This window comes from Bos indicus x Bos taurus, chromosome 1, assembly GCF_003369695.1.
Source record: "Bos indicus x Bos taurus breed Angus x Brahman F1 hybrid chromosome 1, Bos_hybrid_MaternalHap_v2.0, whole genome shotgun sequence".
In the NCBI taxonomy this organism is placed as follows: domain Eukaryota; kingdom Metazoa; phylum Chordata; class Mammalia; order Artiodactyla; family Bovidae; genus Bos; species Bos indicus x Bos taurus.
Window position 1 is genome coordinate 135,637,179 of NC_040076.1, and position 22,587 is coordinate 135,659,765.

At 42.1% G+C, this 22,587-nt stretch overlaps 1 protein-coding gene and 1 non-coding gene across 8 annotated transcripts in view; one reads left to right on the forward strand and one right to left on the reverse strand.

The window, feature by feature from the left end:
* TMEM108 (transmembrane protein 108) overlaps window positions 1-22,587 on the reverse strand; it is a 404,994-nt gene that overhangs the window by 179,534 nt on the left and 202,873 nt on the right. The gene's annotated exons all lie outside the window — the stretch shown is intronic.
* TRNAC-ACA lies at window positions 4,722-4,793 on the forward strand. Its single transcript has one exon. It is a non-coding gene; the product is annotated as a tRNA-Cys (tRNA).

The window sequence follows — 22,587 nt, forward strand, 5'->3', positions numbered from 1 at the left end:
AAAGTCCCTAAATTTTTCCCGAAATCAATCTTCATGGTGCTTTAGCAGTTGTCTGCATACATGGGCAGAATGGCAAAAATCTGAACCGCCCAACACACCTGCTCCAAACTGAGGCTGAGCAAGGCAGTGCTCTGTCTTTGTGTTTCGGCTCTCATACTGTGAACAGTGTCCTTTCAGCAGGCAATTTAGTGCCATGCTTTTTAGCATTTTGTGCTTTTTATTGACATCTCTGTTTGAAATGGCCCCCAAGCATAGTGCTGAGGTGTCTAGTGTTCCTAAGTGCAGGAAGACCGTGATGAGCTTTACAGAGAAAACACTTGTCTTAGATAAGCTTTGTTCAGGCATGAGTTATAGTGCTACGACTGTGAGTGCAAAGTTAATGAATGAACAGTGCCTATTACACAAGGCATCTTTAGACAGAAACACATATAAAACAAGACTATATATGGATCAGTTGACAAAAATGTGACCAGATCTAATAGGAACCTAACCCTACATTTCCCTTAGGAGCACAGATTCAGTCTTTACTCATTTAGTCCTTCAATATTCATGACAACTTTATAGAATGTAACTATTATGAGCAATGAAAATCAATGGTATTTGAGTCCAGCTTTAAAATATTTTGTGGAGCAAAGAATGAATATGATGAGCAATCCATGCCAACAGTAGAGTTTGAATAAAACAGGATAATAGTTCACCATCTCTTTGGGACAGAGAAAGATTTGATTAAGCTGATGGCTAATACTTGCTCTCTGGGAAAGAGGGGAAAAGGAATAGCAGAACTGATATATCAATTAATATCACAGGCCTGTGAAGTTTGGAATGGAGCATTCTCCTCCAGGTAGGGACACAGACACCAAGTCATAGTCTTTTTATAAGTAGAAATAATGACTTTGTTCTGCACATGATTTCTGATACTCTAAAATTAGGTAGCTGAAAGTGAAAGTGAAGTGAAAGTGAAGTCACTCAGCCACGTCTGACTCTTTGCAACCCCATGGACTGTAGCCTACCAGGCTCCTCCATTCATGGGATGTTCTAGGCAAGGATACTGGAGTGGGTTACCATTTCCTTCTCCAGGAGATCTTCCCGACCTAGGGATTGAACTCAGGTCTCCCTGAAGTTTATATGATATCTAAGATTCACGGCCTTTCTAGACATTATATTTCTCATCACAAAAATTATAATAGAGTGATGATGAAAAAGAAAGACTTTCCTTTTCTAAAAAGTCCTCATGGAATAATCACATCAATTATGGTCACTCCTTGATTTAGCCATTTAACAATTCATCTCATGTCTTCCATGTGCCTAGTAGTGTTTTTGTTTTTTTGTTTGGTCAAGAAATCAGTCTTTATTCAAGATCAAACCTACCAACTATGAGACCTTGAGCTGGATTCTTGACTTCCCTGATCCTTGCATTTCTTGTAAGGTATAAGAATAGTCCTTGATATGCTTGTGGCAAAGACTGAGACAACCCATGCAAAAGGCAAGATAACAAATCAGGCCAGAGCTCACCAACCATCTTAATTTTGCTTCTCTTAAGCCATAAAACAAAAGCTTTTGGGCTATTCCCCAAAGGGCCTCTTCTGTAAATCCAGTGTCTTATTTAAATTGACTTTAGAGATTACTTATATGGGGATAAGTTGAACTTTAAGATTCTTATTTAGAACTTATACATTTGTCTTCCTTAAAAAGGATCTGAGGAAGTTCACTATCAGATACAACTTGTACAGTAGAAATACTAACAAATCAAAGCACATTAATGGCATCAGAAAGACAGATCCAGAATTACAGGGAGAAAGGGGGCAATTCATTTTACCACAAGGTGCACTGGGGCCATACACCTGCCTTGGAGTTTCTTGAAAATAAAGGCAAAAAGGACAGCTAGTACCATGGCTTTTTTTTTTTTTTTTGGCTGAGTAAATAGAAGTACATTCTCTAGTTTGTTCAGAAATACAAACCTATTCTGCCATTAAAATCTAAGAAAAGATCATTAGACAAATCTCTTGATAAGCATACAAATAGAACATTCTTGCCATGACTGCTTCTTATGCTGTGTGGGCTCAGTTGCTCAGTTGTGTCTGACTCACTGCGACTGTAGCCTGCCAGGCTCCTCTGTCCATGGGACTTCCCAGCCAAGAATACAGGAGTGGGTTGCCATTTCCTACTCCAGGGAATCTTTCTGACCTAGGGATCAAACACTTGTCTCTTGGGTCTCTTGCACTGACAGGCAGGTTCTTTATCACTGTGCCACCTGGGAAGCCAGGCTGCTCCTTATCAATCCACAATAAACACTAATGTCTCTGTGTTAAGTAGGAATTCAGGGAAAGTTTTTTGATGAGCAGCAGGAGCACCATGCTTCAGAGACAGAGTGAGGCAGGCCTGCCCCCGAGTAGCTTTGCTACATGAACTTGGGCAAGTTACTTTACTTCTCTGAGACACAGCTTTCTCATCTGTAAATGGGGCTGACACCTAAATCAAAGGATTGCTGAGAGAATTAAGTAAAGAAGTTACTGTGTACTTGATATATTGTATGCATCTCTTCTTTTCTGTCAAGCTACTAGTGTACAGATATGCTGCTTCCGGTCGTGTGCGGTTAGAGAGAACTAGGAAAATAGCGGGGACTGACGTTCAGTAAGTCAGGCCAGGGCCTGAGCTGCTGTGTTACCCCAGGAAGGCAAGTGTGATGGTTTCTCAGGTTCACTTACACCAAAAGTCACAAATGAGTGTATGTGTCCACAGCGTTGGGTCTGGGTCATAATGGTGTTTTCAGAATATGAAGTTCTTTTGATAGAGACAGTTTGCATTTTAAACACAGGAATATCCTTCACTTCCATAAAGAAATATTCTCTCTCACTTTTCTTGAAACTTATAGCCCTCCTACTCTTTCTTCCAAATTTTCTCATTTTTGCACAAGAACTAGCTCACCCTACTCTGGGATCAACAGTGTGAGCATGATTACAATGACTGTTGCTTTGCCTCAGGTCTGGGAGTTTAGTTTATAGGAAGTAGTGGGGACTATGGTGAACTTGAAAGCAGAAAAAAAAGTGTTTTTTTTTTTTTTTTTTTTGTCTCCAGCCATTTGTCAGCAGAAAAACAGCTCTTTGTTTATCTTAAAGAAACTGAAAATCCTCTCAAAATTTTTTCCCTAAATTTTCAACAGAGGTTAGAAATTTTAGATGAAATGAGTCACCAGTCCAGGTTCGATGCATGATACTGGATGCTTGGGGCTGGTGCACTGGGACGACCCAGAGGGATGGTACGAGGAGGGAGGAGGGAGGAGGGTTCAGGATGGGGAACACATGTATACCTGTGGCAGATTCATGTTGATATATGGCAAAACCAATACAATATTGTAAAGTTAAAAAATAAAATAAAATAAAAAAAAAAGAATGGAAGAAAAAAAAATATTAGCAATGAATTCATATGGGCCAAGGCTGTGGAATTTCTGACTTATAAGGGTTCTCCTGCAGCAGAGCCTGCACAGTGACTGTTGGGGGCTGGGAAGAGAGAGAGGACATGCAGCTCTACCTTCCACCCAAGCTCTGTCCTCCAGGAGCCCTGGGGCCCAGTAAACTTCAAAGGATGAAACACACCTTCAGTAGAGCTCCTTCCCTCTCCTCCCCTTCATATTTCCTTCTCTGAAAAAGAAAAGAAACTACTGGGAGTTTACAGACCCACTGAGATTTAATTTCAGTAGAATTTAAAACAAAAGGGCAAAAATTATTCATCTGCTAAGGAAAAGCCTACAAAAGGGGATTGATTGATAAGATGTGGATTCTGCTTGGAGGACTGAGAGGTGACTGCCTGAATGTTCTTCAAGACCAGCTGGACTTTATTTGCATCTATTGTGGGTGGGTATTCTGCTCTCCACAGACACTGAAGTCAGCAGAAGGATAAAAATAGGACCAGAAGTTTGAGGCATATAGAATGACACAGACCTTCTCCTTCTGGCATTAAAGTGTATTGAGACCACTTATCTCATTTGAGGAGACAGAAAGGTGCTTGTGCGAGGTGAAGAATATGTATTACACATCCCTTTTTATAGTTTTGATATTAAAGACTGAATACCAAAGTCAAGGAATTATATGATACTGTAGCAATGCCAAATGTTAAAGGAGCATGTTCTATCATTTGCACCAGCTTATGAAAAAGATTATTTCTCATCCACAGTAAACTCAAGCATTTTTCTTTTTATCTTTTGCAGTGTCTGAAAAACATTCTCAGATATTGAATTTGGGGATCTAAAAAATGTGTATTTCTTTTGGGTAGCAGGCATTTGTTCTGAAAGATGCACCACATTTTTATAATGGAAAGAGAGGGAAGGCCTTATGAAACAGGCAAAATTGTCATCTGAATGTTTACATGTGGAAAGACTATTTAAACCCACGATGCACAATTTGAATGGGCAGTATATTTCAGCATGTGAAATTATTCATAATAGCATAGCAATTGCTAAATTTTAATTTTGACTTGTTGGCTGAAAAAAAAAATGTATGATCAAACAGTTGAGAATTATGTTTTATTTGGCAGACTTGCTGAGGACATCAAGCCTGGGAAGCAGCCTCTCAGATAGTTCTGAGTGCAAAGAGATAAGGGAGGAGTCATGATTTTTGCAACAAAGGGGAGATAGCAGGAACATCAAAAGATTACTGTTAATTAAAGAAAACCAGATATCTCAGGTTAAGGAGATTTAGTGCTTCTCCATGAATGGGAAGAGGACTTCCCTGGTGGCTCAGATGGTAAAGTGTCTGCCTACAATGCAGCAGACCCAGGTTCAATCCCTGGGTTGGGAAGATCCTCTGGAGAAGGAAATGGCAACCCACTCCAGTACTCTTGCCTGGAAAATCCTATGGACAGAGGAGTGTGGTAGGCCGCAATCCATGGGGTCACAAAGAGTCGGACACGACTAAGCGACTTCACTTCACTTCACTTCACTTCATGAATGGGAAGACACAAGAGTTTCAGCTCATTGAAAACATTCCTTTGATATGCAACTCAGCTATCTGGGGCCAGAATACTTTTCTTTCCCATCCTTTGACCCCTCAGGCGTACCACTGGGGCAGCTGCAGTAGCTGAGGGCTTGGTAGCCTGGCAAGCTAACTCATTTGTCTCTATTTTGAAGTGAAGTGAAGTCGCTTAGTCGTGTCTGACTCTTTGCGACCCCATGGACTGCAGCCTAACACGCTCCTCTGTCCATGGGATTTTCCAGGCAGGAGTACTGGAGTGGGTTGCCATTTCCTTCTTCAGAGGATCTTCCCAACCCAGGGATTGAACCTGGGTCTCCCAGATTGTGGGCAGACGCTTTACCATCTGAGCCACCAGGGAAGTCTCTGAGCTCCTTTGGAGCTGTAGTGGCTTGATGGCTGTGTCATCCTTTGTTGACTGATACAGGAGGCAATATTTTTCATTTATAAACCTTTAACCTCAAACTCTCTTCCGCTTCCTTAGCTCCTCCCATCCCACCTCCATCCGCATAAAGCCTTCTTTAATGCTTGAGCTCGTATGAAGACATTTTAATTTGTGGTTTCGTTTAATCTTTGAAAATACATAATTTATATCAAGTGATTCCACAGGATACAGTCTGTTGAATGTGCAGTTTGAATAACAATTATAATGACATGAAAAATTATGTGGGCAAGAGTGGGATGGGTCAATACCAAAAGCTGAAGCCATCACTTGAAGAGTATGGATCAAGGTCACAGGTAAGGCCTGTGCAGACAAGCTCAGTCCACAGGGAAGCCATGGCATCCCAAGCATTTCTGATGAACTTTATACCTCAATTTTTTCCTCAACTTTACACTTTGCTTCAGGAAGCATGAATTAAGTAATACAGTTAATCTCACTTGTGAGGGCCTAAAATGCTAAACAGATCATTTAACTGTGTTGATAATTCTGTCTTGCTTTGATGACCACAAAGGCCAGAATAAATATCCAGAAGAACCAAGACTGCTGTTTCCCAAACAAGCTGATAGTCAGCATCTATTTTAAAATAAATTCCTAGGTGTTTCCCTCAGGAATTCTAATTCCAGGTTCTTAGATGGGACAATTTTAAAAGGTTCTCAAGCTGACTCTCATGATAAGCCAGGGATGGAGACCAAGACTGAATCTAGCTGCTCTAACCCCGACTCTAATATCACATTAGAACTATGGAGGAACATAAGAGATCAATCAAGCAAACTCCCCAGGGACCGTGAGAAGCTTCCAGGAGAACCAGGGATCCTTGTTGCTGTTCAGTTGCCAAGTCGTGTCCAACTCTTTTCCAAGCCCATGGAATGTCGCATGCCAGGCCTCCCTGTCCCTCACCATTTCCTGGACTTTGCCCAAGCTCATGTCCATTGCATCTGTGATGCTATCCAGCCATCTCATCTTTTGTTGCTCTCTTCTCCTGCCTTCTATCTTTCCCAGCATAAGGTCTTTTCCAATGAGTTGGCTGTTCGCATCACGTGGCCACAGTGTTGGAGCTTCAGCTTCAGCATCAGTCCTTCCAATGAGTATTCATTCAGGGTTGATTTCTTTTAAGATTGACTGGTTTGAATTCCTTGCTGTCCAAAGGACTCTCAAGAGTCTTCTCTAGCTCCACAGTTCAAAAGCATCAGTTCTTTGGTGCTCTGCCTTCTTTATGGTCCAGTTCTTATAACTGTAGGTGACTACTGGAAGGACCATAGCCTTGACTATACAGACCTTTGCTGGCAAAGTGATGTCTTTACTTTTTAACATACTGTCTAGTTTTGCCATAGCTTTCCTGCCAAGAAAAAATCGTTTTCTAATTTCATGGCTTCACTCACCATGCACAGTGATTTTAGAGCCCAAGAAGAGGAAATCTGTCACTGCTTCCACCTTCTCCCCTTCTATTTCCCATGAAGTGATAGGGCCAGATGCAATGAGCTTAGTGTTTTAAGCCAGCTTTTTCATTCTCCTTCATTCTCAAGAAGAGGTTCTTTAATTCCTCTTCACTTTCTGCCATTAGAGTAGTATCATCTGCATATATGAGGTTATTGATATTTCTCTAGGCAATCTTGATTCCATCTTATAACTCATCCAGCCTGGCATTTCTCATGATGTGCTCTAAGTATAAGTTAAATAAACAGGGTGACAATAAATAGCCTTGTTGTACTCCTTTCTCAATCTTAAACCAATCAGTTATTTCATATAAGGCTCTAACTGTTGCTTCTTGACTGGCGCACAGGTTGCCCAGGAGACACGTAAGATGGTTTGGAGTTCCCATCTCTTTAAGATTCTTCCAGTTATGATCCACACATTCAAAGGCTTTAGCACACAGTCAAAAAACTACACTAAATGTTTTTCTGGAATTCCCTTGCTTTCTCTATGATTCAGCAAATGTTGGCATTTTGATCCTGAGTTCTCTGCCTTTTCTAAACCTAGCTTGGACATCTGGAAGTTCTCAGTTCATGTCATGCAGTTTATGGTTTAGTATGCAGGATTTTGAGCATCACTTACAATCATGGGAGATGAATGCAATTGTTTGGTGGCTTGAACATTTTTTAGTTATTGCTCTTCTTGGGAACTGGAATGAGGATTGACCTTTTCCAGTCCTGTGGCCATTGCTGGGCTTTCCAAATTTGCTGAAATATCAAGTGCAGCACTTTAATAGCATCATCTTTTAAAATTTTAAAAAGCTCTGATAGAATTCCATCACCCCCACTAGCTTTGTTCATAGTGATGCTTCCTAAGGCCCACTTGATTTCACATTCCAGGATGTCTGGCTCTAGGTGAGTGATTACACCATCGTGGTTATCTGGGTCATGATGATCTTTTTTGTATAGTTCTTCTGTGTATTCTTGCCACCTCTTCTGTTAGGTCCATACCACTTCTGTCCTTTATTGTGTCCATCTTTGCATGAAATGTTCCCTTGATATCTCTAATTCTCTTGAAGAGATCTCTTCTTTCCCGTTCTACTGTTTTCCTCTATTTCTTTGCATTGGTCACTGAGGAAGGCTTTCTTATCTCTCTGTGCTATTCTTTGAAATTCTGCATTCAAATGGGTATATCTTTCCTTTTCTCCTTTGCCTTTAGCTTCTCTCCTTTTCTCAACTATTTGTAAGGCCTCCTCAGACAACCATTTTGCCCTTTTGTATTTCTTTTTCTTGGGGATGGTCTTGATCACTGCTTCCTATACAATGTCACAAACCTCTGTCCATAGTTCTTCAGGCACTCTGTCTGTCAGATCTAATTCCTTGAATCTATTTGTCACTTCCACTGTGTAACTGTGAGGGATTTGATTTAGGTCATACCTGAATGGTCTAGGTGGGAGGAGGTGGGAGGAGAAGGGGACGACAGAGGATGAGATGGCTGAATGGCATCACCGACTCAATGGACATAGGTTTGGGTGAACTCCACAAGTTGATGGTGGACACCCAGGCCTAGCCTGCTGCAGTCCATGGGGTTGCAAAGAGTTGGACATGGCTGAGCGACTGAATTGAACTGAATGAATGGTCTAGTGGTTTCCCCTACTTTCTTCAATTTAAGTCTGAATTTGGCAATAAGAAGTTCATGATCTGAGCCACAGTCAGCTCCTGGTCTTGTTTTTGCTGACTGTATAGAGCTGCTTCATATTTGGCTGCAAAGAATATAATCAGTCTGATTTCGGTACTGACCATCTGGTGATGTCCATGTGTAGAGTCTTCTCTTGTGTTGTTGGAAGACAGTGTTTGCTATGACCAGTGTGTTCTCTTGACAAAACTCTGTTAGCCTTTGCCCTGCTTCATTTTTCACTCCAAGGCCAAATTTGTCTGTTATTCCAGGTATCTCTTGACTTCCTACTTTTGCATTCTAGTCCCTATGATGAAAAGGACATCTTTTTTTGATGTTAGTTCTAGAAGGTCTTGTAAATCTTCATAGCACGTTCAATTTCAGGTTCTTCCTCATTACTGGTTGAGGCACAGACTTGGATTACTGTGATATTGAATAGTTTGCCTTGGAAACAAATAGAGATCATTCTTTTGTTTTTGAGATTGCACGCAAGAACTGCATTTCAGACTCTTGTTGACTATGAGGGTTATTCACTTTCTTCTAAGGGATTCTTGCCCACCGTCATAGATATAATGGTCATCTTAATCAAATTCACCTATTCCGGTCCATTTTAGTTCTCTGATTGCTAAAACATTGATGTTCACTCTTGCCATCTCCTATTTGGCCACTTTCAATTAACCTTGATTCATGGACCTAGAACTCCAGGTCCTATGCAATATTGTTCTTTACAGCATCGGACCATACTTCCATCACCAATCACATCCACACCTGGGCATTGTTTTTGCTTTGGCTCTGCCTTTTCAATCTTTCTGGAGTTATTTCTCCACTGATCTCCAGTAGCATATTGGGCACCTACCAACCTGGGCAGTTCATCTTCCAGTGTCATCTCTTTTTGCCTTTTCATACTGTTCATGGGGCTCTCAAGGCAAGAATATTGAAGTGGTTTTCCATTCCCTTCTCCAGTGGACTATGTTTTGTCAGAGATTAAGTCTGACCACATTTTGAGAACCCCACTTTGTAAACCACATGGTTATGCTACTGTGGAGTTGATGAAATAATGTGTGCCTACACTCATCATTAATATATGATGAGAGATTAATATATCAAAAATCACTCTACAGCCAGATTTTGCCTTACCAGCTCTATCAGACAAGTTATTTTACTATAGCAAATTATTACAAAGTAGAAAATGTGTTACTCTTCTTGTCTCATCTGTAAACAAGTATCACACCTACACTACAAGGTTGTTTTGAGAATAAAATAATATCCCTATCCTTTCAGAGGAAGGACAAATGATGTCTTCTGGAGAGCACCAGACAAGGTGTTTGGAGACGGAATCTACACTAACTTTCAAGGTGAAGAAGCATTTTGACTAGTAAAGGTGGAAAATCTCAAAGCTGCAGAGAGAGGACAGTGAGGCAGGAGTTTGGATGAGTAAATTAAACAATAGAATACCTACTACTGGCTGCTTTAAAACTCCTAAACAATGCAGTTTTTGATATAGCGTAACTGTCTCTCCAGCTTCTTAGGTAGGGTTGAGTCAAAGATTCCATCTTCTAGGGGTGCGAAGGAAATACAGAGAAGACAGACTGACAGGGAAGCAGAGGTAGTGGTCGGGAAGCAGAGAGTCAGAAGCTGGGCCTCCAAGGCTCAGTCTTCCCAGACCTGAACAACAAAATAAGTGCTTACTCCATGAGATAGCTGGCATCTCACTGTCCTGGGAGTCCCAGGACCCAGAACTTCTCCCATCATGTCTGCCCAGGACTAGATGGTCACCACCAGCTGGTGCCAAACATAGGTCCACACCTGGATAGAGCTGAGCATGTAGCTGGATCCTCAGGTCTCTAGGCTAGCTGTGTAGGCGCTCATCATCAACTCCACAGTTTTATAATCATGGGGTTTACAAAGTGGGGTTTTCAAAACGTGGACCTCAGATCACCAGCAGCATCCAAGAAGTTGTTAGAAATACAAATTATCAGGCTCTAACCTAGACTCCTTGAATCAGCAACTCTGGGGAGGGGGTTCAGCAGTTTTTGCTTCAACAAACCCTCCAGGATGCACACATAAGTCTGAGAAGCTCTGCTTTGCATGGATGAGTTTGTGGACGCCTTTATCATGCTATAGCTGAGTTTTACTCTTCAACTCTTGCTTGGACAAATTATTACTCTTCAAAGAAGCAATAGTGAGGAAAGAGGGATTTGGAGCAGAAAGACTCATTTCAAGCATCTCTTTCTTCTGCAACAGACTCTAAGTCATCAGTTCATCAGCAGGGAAGACATTTACAGTTCTTTAGTTCAACCAGAATGTTGGTGTTGGCATTCACAGCTCTTGTTGAGAGCATTTAGCAGTGTCTGAATTCTAATGGCTAAATTAGAAATACCATCCATTTTCATGATTCAACTTATTAGGCTGGTATTATTAATGCTCTGTGAGTAACCCCTGTATAGGGGGTGTGTGTATTAAAACATGGGCTTTGTGGTAGGAAAACCGACAAAATGATTGCCATGTTTGTCTCTGCTGTAGTTATATACCATCAGTAAGAACGAGACCTTTCACTGAATTAAAATTCTAAACACAGGCAGCCAGAATTGATTTAAATGATCAAATCCTAGAACGACTACTTTCAAATAAATCTCTCACTTAGAATCTAAAAAACTTAATAGTGGCAGCCAACACTTAAAGGTAAATCAAATGTGTAAGCCATCTGTGCTGTGCAAATCAGCTCAAATCAGATGTCTAAAATTCAGAGGTCTAAAAGCAGAAGAAAACAGAGAGCTACACCTTAAAGGAATCAGAATGGTGATGAGCCAAGATTAAAAAATAAATAAATAAAACAATTAACTCTCTGTTTCCCTAGGCTGTCCTTCTTCAAGCTATTGCTACACACTGACAGTTGGATGCAGGCTTTGTAAGTTGAAGTGTAAGTCCCGGGAAAGCAGAAATTTTGCTTATCTTACCCATTGCTGTATCCTCAGTCTTTAGAAATGGGTCAAGCACAAGGTTGGTATCCAGCATATTGACTAAATGCATGAACGATCCTACAAATGACTGTACTGTACACAAAACTGTGGCACTGTCACAGAATATTCTGTGATGACAGAAGTGTTGTGTAAGTTGTAGTGTCCAATACAGTAGCCACCTGTAGCTGGTGGCTTAAAATGTGGCTCATGTAGCTGGGGACATAAATCTTAAATCTAAGTGGCTACTATATTGGACAGCACGATTATAGAGGCTACAGACGTGTGGAGGAAAAAACAGAAGAAAAGTATGTAGTGCAGGGAACTTGTTACTTATGAATTCTGACCTGGGAGGTGGTGCAGATAAGGGCAGGTTGGGTAGGGTGGTCGCTGGTTTTCAGATTCTTCCCACTTTCCCTTCAACCACTAAAGGCTGTGGCAGCAGCTGTTGAGGCAAGGAAGGCTGGGTTTCAGATTTAAGGAGGAGAGACTGCATTCCTCTCCCATCAGGGACAAGGTGGTGCTGAACCGATGGGCACCCCAACAGATGAGAGTGACCACTGGATGGCAAATGATACTTAGCGTCTGCAGAAGCAAAGGCAGTGATGAGTTCTGGGTCTTTCTCTTGGCTCAGTTTGCTTTCTGGTTCATGAGTTTATTCATTTGATTATTTTTACTCATTCAAGGATCTTCCAATATCTTCATTAATACACAGGCCCTCTTTTCTCAATATCCTTTGTTAGGGGACACTATACAAAGGTCTGATCATTTGAGGTTCTTGGGCTTGTCACAGAGGAAATCCTGGGAAGAATGGGCTGTCTTACAAAATGAGATGATTAAATAAAAGTCATTTAATCTTACTATTTTAAAAAAGATATGCCCTTTTCTTTTTCTGCCCAAATTAGTAGGCCTTGCTGCTGCTAAGTTGCTTTAGTCGTGTCCGACTCTGTGCGACCCATAGATGGCAGCCCACCAGGCTCCTCCATCCATGGGATTTTCCAGGCAAGAGTACTGGAGTGGGTTGCCATTGCCTTCTCTGTAGTAAGCCTTAGGAAGCACGAATATGAACAAAACTAGTGGAGGTGATGGAATTCCAGCAGAGCTATTTCAAATCCTAAAAGATGATGCTGTTAAAGTACTGCACTCAACATGCCAGCAAATTTGGAAAACAGCGGTGGCCACAGGACTGGAAAAGGTTTTCATTCTAATCCCAAAGAAGGGCGATGCCAAAGAGTGATCAAACTACCGCACAATTGTACTCATCTCACATGCTAGTAAGGTCATGCTCAAAAGCCTTCAAGCTGGGCTTCAATGGTACATGAACTGAAAACTTCCAGATGTCCAAGCTGGATTTAGAAAAAGCAGAGGAACCAGAGATCAAACTGCCAACACCCACTTGATCATTAAAAAAAAGCAAAAGAATTCCAGAAAAACATCTACTTCTGCTTCATTGATGATGCTAAAGCCTTTGACTATGTGGAGCACAGTAAACTGTGGAAAATTCTTAAAGAGCTGGGAATACCAGACCAGCTTATCTGCCTCCTGAGAAACCTGTATGTAAGTTAAGAAGCAACAGTTAGAACTGGACATGGAACACTGAACTAATTCAAAACTGGGAATGGAGTACATCAAGGCTGTATATTGTTACCCTGCTCATTTAACTTCTATACAGAGTACATTATGTGAAATGCTGGGCTGAATGAATCACAAGCTAGAGTCAAGATTGCTGAGAGAAATATCCGTAACCTCAGATATGCAGAAGACACCACCCTAATAGCAGAAAGCCAAGAGGAACTAAAGAGCCTCTTGAGGGAAGGAGTAAGAGGAAAGTAAAAAAATCTGTCTTAAAACTCAACATTCAAAAAACTAAGACCACAGCATTCAGTCCCGTCACTTCATGGCAAATAGATGGGGGAAAAACAGAAACAGTGACAGACTTTATATTATTGAGCTCCAAAATCACTGCAGATGGTGACTGCAGCCATGAAATTAAAAGACGCTTGCTCCTTGGAAGAAAAGCCATGCCCAATCTAGACATCGTACTAAAAAGCAGAGATATTACTTTACCAACAAAGGTCCATCTAGTCAAAGCTATGGTTTTTCCAGTCATCATGTACGGATGCAAGGGTTACACCATAAAGAAGGCTGAGCACCAAAGAACTGATGCTTTCGAACTGTGGTGCTGGTGAAGATGCTTGAGAGTCCCTTGGACAGCAAGGAAATCAAACCAGTCAATCCTAAAGGAAATCAGTCCTGAATATTCACTGGAAGGACTGATGCTGAAGCTGAAGTTCTAATACTTTGGCCACCTGATGCAAAGAGCTGACTCGCTGGAAAAGATCCTGATGCTGGGAAAGACTGAGACCAGGAGGAGGAGGAGGTGACAGAGGATGAGATGGTTGGATGGCATCACCAACTGAATGATATGAGTTTGAGCAAACTCCGGGGGAAAGTGGAGCACACGACTGACCCCATGGTGTGCTGCAGTCCATGGGGTTGCAAAATGTCAGACATGACTGAGCGACTGAAAAATAAATGTGGTGGGTGCATATTAAGTTGCTTTAGTTCAGTTCAGTCGCTCAGTCGTGTCTGACTCTTTGTGACCCCATGGACAGCAGCACTCCATGGGGTAAAATGTGTTCAACACTTTGTGGTCCTATGGACTGTAGCTTTCTCCATGGGATTTTCCAAGAATACTAGAATGGGTTACTATTTCCTCCTCCAGGGGATCTTCCTGACCCAGGGATCAAAGCTATAGCTCTTATGTCTCCTTCACTGGCAGGTGGGTTTTTTACCACTAGTGCCAACTGGGAAGTCCATTTATGTGGTATAAGGCCACAAATAAGGCTTATGTGCATTAATATGTCTGCCTTGACATCTGGTAAAGCCGGGAAGGCCTTGAATGGCCTGCTTCTTCGCTTCCCTCTTTGCTCCAGTCATCAAATTCTCCTAGCCAAGCAACTCTCCTTATCAAAAGGACCAGGCACAGGTCCTACTTAACCCTGAGTAGGAGGTTTCAGTTCCCTCCAAGCAAGTGGAATTTTTCAGACAAGCCAATCTCATCCTCCACATGAATCAGAGGCTCCTCAGCCTCTTGATATTACAAAGCCTGCTTCCCACAGCCTTTGGTTTTTCATGCTGTTTCTGAGGACAGGTCCCACGTGCCCTGCATGGCACTCCTGTCCTCAGCCTCCAGCTATGAGTCCATGTGACTAATCAGCTGCTGTTGATCTCATCTGTCCCATGTTGTATGTTTGGCCAAGTCCAAGCCACTAGTGCAGGATCCCTCCTTCATAAGTGAAGAGAATAGAAGTGATTAAAACCAGTTTTGTAAACTCCTCATACATAATTCATCAGTTGCTGCTGGGCCAGACATCATTCACTGATATTCAGGACAAACTTCACCCTTCTGACCGCTCCTTTTTACCTCATGGGCATGAAGCCTGGAAACTGCATTTCTCAGAGGCCCTTGCCATCAGGTTTCCCATTAGATCCCACCAATTAGAAGCACTTGCATGACATTATAAAGGTAAAGAGAAGCTACCTCCCCAGTAGCAGCTGTGGGAGAGTGGTAGACAAGAGATGGAAGGCATTGCCAGAGGCTTCTGAGTGTCTCCCAGAGAACCACCTCTATGGGGACTACCCTCCTAGGACTGTTTTATGTGAAATTTCCTGATATTGTTGTAGCAGATGCCTCTGCACCATGGTTCATATCCTCTTAGCTTTACCTCTGATTTCAGCCATGGTTGCACAGTTCCACACAAGCTTTAACTTGCTTCATGCTAGCAGCATCCTGCCTCAAGTACAGGATACACATATCCATTTTCTGTTCCTCCAACATTTCAGAAGTCACAAGAGTTAGCTGGCTCACATACACATGGGCAGCTCATAAATATAGGAAGTCAGTATCTCTGGGGGCAATTCTTGGGATCCAGTGGATAAATCCCCCTGCCTTCTAATCTTTGGAGAGACAATTCTGGAAGGTATCCTGTATCTCAGTAGGTTCTGACAGAATCAAGCTCCTACCCATCATAATGCAACCTCCACAACACACCCCTACCTAGGTTGGCTATTCTTCTTTCCCTTACTCTCCAACTGCTGATCCCTGGGCTCACTTCTCAAGTAAACTATCTGGTCACAGTCCTTTTCTCAGGCTCTGCTTTGTGAGGAATCCAAGCTAAGATAGGGGTCTTCCTGACATTCACTCCTCTGGCTGTCCAAAGATTGTATAGCTTCTAATTCCCTGTAATGAAACATTTCCTAGTCCTCCTACCTAGACCAGCTTTTGTTTTCATGACCTAACTATAATTAATATAGTTACAGAATATTCTATCACATTTGATCATTTTATTTATCCATTGATCTGCAAATGGATATTAAGTGTGCCTCTATTATTTTACTTAGTATCTTCAGTACATTGATTACTATGGAAAACATTGTTAGTTGTTTACCAATAGCCATTCTCTCCATTTCCCTTACTAAGAAAACCCAATTTGGGTTAACCTGACAATGTACCAAACCTAAACCTGGGAAATTATCACAATCTCCCTACAGCTAGAGGAGACATAGTTCTAGCTAATGAGAAATAAACAGAAGTCCATCAGAGATTTCTAGGAAAGATTTACCTGTCCTCTTGTCCTTTTTCTATTCTTACCTGGAACAATGACATGAGAGTAACTTGCCATCCTACAACCACACGGGACAGCGAGGAGAAACGCCATTTAAGAAGCCTGTGATCCAATCATATTAAAACTGAGAGGGGGCCTGTAGGGCTGTGCTGTGCTTAGTTGCTCAGCTGTGCGGACTCTTCACGACCCCACGGACTGTAGTCCGCCAGGGTTCTCTGTCCATGAGGATTCTCCAGGCAAACATACTGGAGTGGGTTGCCATGCTCTCTTCCAGGGGATCTTTGGTCTCCCACATTGCAGGCAGATTCTTTACCATCTGAGACACCAGAGAAGGCAAAGAATACAGGAGTAGGTATCCCTTCTCCAGGGTATCTTCCTGACCCAGGAATATGAACCGGAGTCTCCTGCATTGTAGACAGATTCTTTGCCAGCTGAGCTACCAGGCACAGAGGCCCTTCTTTTTCCCATTTCTTGTAGGTACCCTCCAAGACCTTCCCTGAGTTCCAAGGGGCAGATTCAACACGTGCTAATCAAGGGAAGAGCAGCCAAGAAACTCCCTGAGGCAAAATCAAAGGCAGCAGAGAAGCTCATCAAGATTAGGAGACTGAGCACCTGAGATGTGACTGAAGTGAAGTGAAGTCGCTCAGTGTCCGACTCTTTGCGACCCTATGGACTGTAGCCTACCAGGCTCCTCCATCCATGGGATTTTCCAGGCAAGAGTACTGGAGTGGGTTGCCATTTCCTTCTCCCGAGGATCTTCCCAACCCAGGGATCGAACTCGGGTCTCCCGCATTGTAGGCAGACTTACCATCTGAGCCACCAGGGGAAGAGATGAGATTAAGGGAGTACAAATCTTGCACACACCATAATTCTGTCAGAGACCCCCACCCTTGAATCATTGTTATAAACCCCCTCATCAAATCCTCTGGGGTTAAGACACATAGTTTTTCTAAGCAGGAACCCTCTGTGTCCCCCTTTGCCTGGCAAAGCAATATAGCTATCCTTTTTTACTTGACCCAAACCTCTGTCTCCAAGATTTGACTCACTACCAGTGTACAGAGAAGCTGAGCTTTTGGCAACAGGATCATGGAGATGCCCCAGCAGCTCTGAGTGTTGGTCTTCTTACTTCTTATTACATGAAAAAAAAAAAAAGACTATTTTGTTAAGCTGTCATAATGGTTTCTCTAACACTGCTGAGTACAATCCCATACCTGGTATACTGTATTCATATTTCTATGAATTATTTCCTTTAACTAGACAACCAGAAGGAAATTCCCAGGTCAAAAAAAATGTATTAAACATACATAAATTTATAATTCATGCTGTTAAATTATTTTACAAAAGGAATACATCAAAATACATGGCTACTCTTAAAATTTGAAGCTGTATATTCTGGAAAGGTACATTGTTTTGTAACTACCTTGCTAATTCATTTCCACTTTGATTAGCAGTCTAATATACTGGTGGGGATTCCCTGGTGGCTCAGACGGTAAAGTGTCTGCCCGCAATGCAGGGGTACCAGGCTTCGATCCCTGGGTCAGAAAGATCCCCTGGAGAAGGAAATGGCAGCCCACTCCAGTGCTCTTGCCTAGAAAATTCCATGGATGGAGGAGCCTGGTGGGCTACAGTCCATGGGGTCGCAAAGAGTTGGACACGACTGAACGACTTCACTTCTTCTTCACTTCATACTACTGGTAGGGTTCAGGCTCATAGGCTACATGGTGAGAAAAAGCTGTGGGAGCCCTAGTCAAAACAACTCTAAGCATGTTGCCCATTAAAAAAAACAGCACATACAATGTTGTCTCTACAGTGATTTCATTACAGGCTGACTGTTAAGACAGCCAGTGTGACTTTCTTTGAAAAGAATTTTCCCCAAATGCTCCAAAGTGACTCCAGTGGTCAAGGAAGACATAGAGGTGAAAAGAGGCAAAACAATGAGAGGATGGCAAGAAAACCAGTGTGGTAATGGCTTACCAACAGCTAAGAGATCTGCTTCCATGGGCAAAAGGTAGAGGAAAAGGTGGAAAGTCCCTGCACTGCTCTAATTGAAAGGAGAGCTGTTAGATACCAAAAGACAAAGGTGGGGCATTTCTAGCTGATTATTGTTGTTGTTTAGCCACTAAGTCTTGTCCGACTCTTTTGTGAATCCATGGACTGCAGCTCACTGAGTTACCCTACCCATGGGACTTCCCAGGTAATAATACTGGAGTGTGTTGTCATTTCCTTCTCCAGGGGATCTTTCTGACCCAGGGATCAAACCTGTGTCTCTTGCATTGGTAGGCAGATTATTTATCACTGAGCCACCTGGGAAGCCCTTCTAGCTGATCGCTCCAGAGTTATTGTGGCTCAAAAGCAATACTAGCTTGAAAAGAGAAATTTAAAAAAAAAATTGTAAAGAGAAGACCAGGCCAAACTGGTGTGTCCTCCATGGCTCGCTATGCACTATGCTCTGGGTTCAAAGCTCAGCCTCATCTTATATCTGAGCCATTTCCCCTGCTTATCTGCAGATCTAAGAAGAAAGACCCTTGGTGAGGTCAGTAATGACAACACTGCTTTATGGCAGACTCTTGGGATGTCACTCATTCATGTATGCTCATTCACTCACTCAGTCACACTTTTCCTGCATGCCTGCCACTAGTAAGTGATAATAAAGAAAATACCCCCTGGACTGAAGGAGCTCATTATCTTGTAGTAGTTATGATACTATAGTAATAATGACAACACAAAGGCTCTGTAGGTTAAGAACAACAACGGAAATATGTGAGGTTGTGGGAGTTGAGAGTATGAAGAATTTCCTCCAGTTGGGAAGACTGGAGAATCCTACTTGGAGATGACAACCCAGTTGAACCTCAACAGGTAGGCAGGATGTCAAAAGGAATGTTTAGATTAAAAAGCAATCAATGTGAGGGGAAAAGAATAGGGTGTAAACAAGAAATCTTGGATTTTGCCCCATTCTCTTAGGATTTTTAGATCTATTGAAATTTTGTGACAGATGGGGAAAAATGGTAACAGTGGCAGATTTCTTTTTCATGGGCTCCAAAATCACTGTGGATGGTGACTGCAGCCATGAAAAAGCTATGACAAACCTAGATAGTGAATTAAAAACCATACATCACTTTGCCAACAAAGATCCATAGAATCAAAGTTATGGCTTTTCTGATATAAGAGTTGGACCATAAAGAAGGCTGAACACCAAAGAATTGATGCTTTTAAACTGTGGTGCTGGAGAAGACTCTTGAGAGTCCCTTGGACTGCAAGGAGATCAAACCAGTCAATCCTAAAAGAAATCAACCCTAAATATTCATTGGGAGGACTGATGCTGAAGCTCTAATACTTTGGCCACCTCATGTGAAGAGCCTACTCATTGGAAAAGATCCTGATGCTGGGAAGGATTGAGGGCAAGAGGAGAAGGTGGTAACGGAGGATGAGATGGTTGAATGGCATCACTGATTCAACGGACATGAGTTTGAGCAAACTCCAGGAAATAGTGAAGGACAGGGGTGTCTGGGGTGCTAGAGTCCTTGGGGTTGCAAAGAGTCAGACATGACTTTGCGACTGAACAATAACCACCACCATTCAGAGGCTGCTTATTGAAAGTATTAAATTAGATAGTACATGGGGGAACTTTCTTATAAATGATAGAGATAGAAATATAATTAACTTATTATTATCATCGTGTTTCTTATTCTTCCATGTATAGCAAACAGGATCAAAATGTTCAAACATGGAAATTTTTCGGGTATGAATGAGACAAGTTTTTCTCTTTCCAGACTCAAGATCATGTACGATTTGTATAATAGACTGTTAAATAGTTGTCTGACACATACAGACATGCACACCCTAAGTACTAGTTCACTGAAGTCTGACGCTGGACTTTTTTTTTTTTTTTTAACTGTGTTAGTGTTCATGGTAACTGTCATGTGAACATACAGGCCTTTGTAATGAAAATTTTTATATTCTCAAGATTTTGGCTATGTTGAATAGGGTTAAAGATGTTACAATTTCATGAAATTGAGTTTATAACCAGAAAGGAAATCTGAAGCCTTCAATATAAGAAAGTAGTTCTGCCGGGAGCCGGCGTGAGGACCTCCGCCCGTGGCAAAGGTCATGAGGAAGGAGGCTCGACATACGCAAAGGCGGGATCAAGCCTCAGGAGTCCCCCTGGAAATTCTCGAGCATCTACCCCCAAAACCAGAGTCTGCCTACTTTACTACTTTGTGCTCTCACCTACACCTCTGACTTTATGGGGGGCTGTCCCCCACCACCTCTTTCAGAGAAGGAGTTAACTTAGAGCTCCAGTTAATAATAATTCCTGGGCGTGATAGGAGTGTTTCAACCTAGAAACTCCTCTGAAGGTTCTCTAGCCTGCCTGACAGGCTTGTCCGGCCACATGTGATTGCTCACAGCCTCCCAACTGTGAGAGGCACGAGATGCTTTAAACCTTCTAAAAACAGGTTCTTTAGAGAATTTAGAAAACTATTAGTATAGTATAGTGGGCTGATTAGAAACTGTATTGGTGAAGGGTTTTTTATTTGTTGAGCCAATGTTTGCTGCTAAGTCTCCACATCCCCTGCCCTTATACACATTAATGGATATATATAAGAAATAAGTATTAACCTTTGATATTAATCACGTTAGACCTTAGGCTAAGCAAATTCTTTCCTTAATTAAAACCCACTACACCCTCACCTTATAGGAATGTAACTTTATCTGGTACCTTTGGAAGGTGGCATCTGTTTTAAGAATAATCACCCCTGGAGAAATAAGTGTTCTGGTTGACTGACCACTGTCACAAGGAGAGGGTCATAAATTGTCAGCAGGCCCCCTGGCCAGAAGATGATGTAACACCCCTAAGACCTCTGTATACATTTGTATGAAGAACCTGACTTTAATAAAAGTCAGGACTGCTGACCCCACGTGACTTTTGTATAACATCTCAGTGTATAAAAACAGACCCTGGAAAAATAAAAAATGGGATCAGTTCCTCGAAATACTGGTCTCCTCATGTCATTCTTTCTCTCAAACCCTGGCTGAGTTTCCATCTGGAGCGCAGAGCCCGCCAAGCTTACTAATTTTGCCTGGGCTTCTAAGATCCGACTGGGGAGGCCTCAGTGTCTCCTCTCCTTCGGGAGAACAGAAGGATGCCTGCGGCCTACGTAAGTGGTGCAAACTTCTTGTCTTGAAGTTTTATTGGTTTTCCGCATAAACCAAGCTACTCAGCCTCTTTTCTCCACTGAATTTTCCTGCTGAGCTATCCTCATTCTATTACTCTTTCTATCTCTAATTAATATCTAATTAAAGCCAGTGTATTCGCCAACGCCGTCTCTCCTTCAAATTTCCCTGGATCCACTGGGACTGGACCCTGGCACAGTTTGGCATCAAACGAAAGTTGTATCCAACCTGCGTTTTGTTTCTCATTATACCTAGGCAGCTTTCTGGCCAGTAAGAATAGATGAACTTGCAGAGAAAGCATTAGCTTCCATGCTGATTGGAAAATGAAGTTATGAGATTTTACACTGACAAAAATATCATGGAGCTTTTATGTCCCTTTTTGATGCTGATAAGTCTGAACATTCAGAAAGTTGCTGTAAAAAATACAGCAGGAGAGGGAACTTATTTATTTCTTTGTCTAGTCTGGATTGAGAGTCTAGTCAGTAGAAAAGAGAAATAATTTGAAAAAAAATGTTAATAAACACAGAAAACCACTTACAGCAAAACTGGCATAAACAGGCTCAAGGAAATGTCCAGTGAAATTACTTATATTACTCAGTTCAGTTCAGTCGCTCAGTTGTGTCCGACTTCTCACGACCCAATGGACTGCAGCGTCCCTGTCCTCCCTGTCCATCACCAACTCCCAGAGTTTACTCAAACTCATGTCCATTGAGTTGGTGATGCCATCCAACCATTTCATCCTCTGTTGTCCCCTTCTCCTCCTGCCTTCAATCTTTCCCAGCATCAGGGTCTTTTCCAATGAGTCGGTTCTTCACATCATGTGGCCAAAGTATTGGAGTTTCAGCTTCAGCATCAGTCTTTCCAATGAATATTCAGGACTGATCTACTTTAGGATGGACTGGTTGGATCTCCTTGCAGTCCAAGTGACTCTCAAGAGCCTTCTCCAGCACTACAGTTTGAAAGGATCAATGTTTTGGTGCTTAGCTTCCCTTTTGGTCCAACTCTCACATCCATACACGACTACTGGAAAAACCAGAGCTTTGACTCTATGGACCTTTGTGGGCACAGTGATGTCGTTGCTTTTTAATATGCTGTCTAGGTTTGTCATAGCTTTTCTTCCACAGAAAGTATCTTTTAATTTCAAGGCTTCAGTCATCATCTGCAGTGATTTTGGAGCCCAGGAAACTGAAATCTGTCACTGTTTCCATTTTTCCCCATCTATTTGCCATGAAGTGATGAGACCAGATGCCATGATCTTTGTTTTTTGAATGCTGAGTCTTAAGCCACCTTTTCCACTATCCTCTTTGACCTTCAACAAGAAGTTCTTTAGTTCCTCTTCA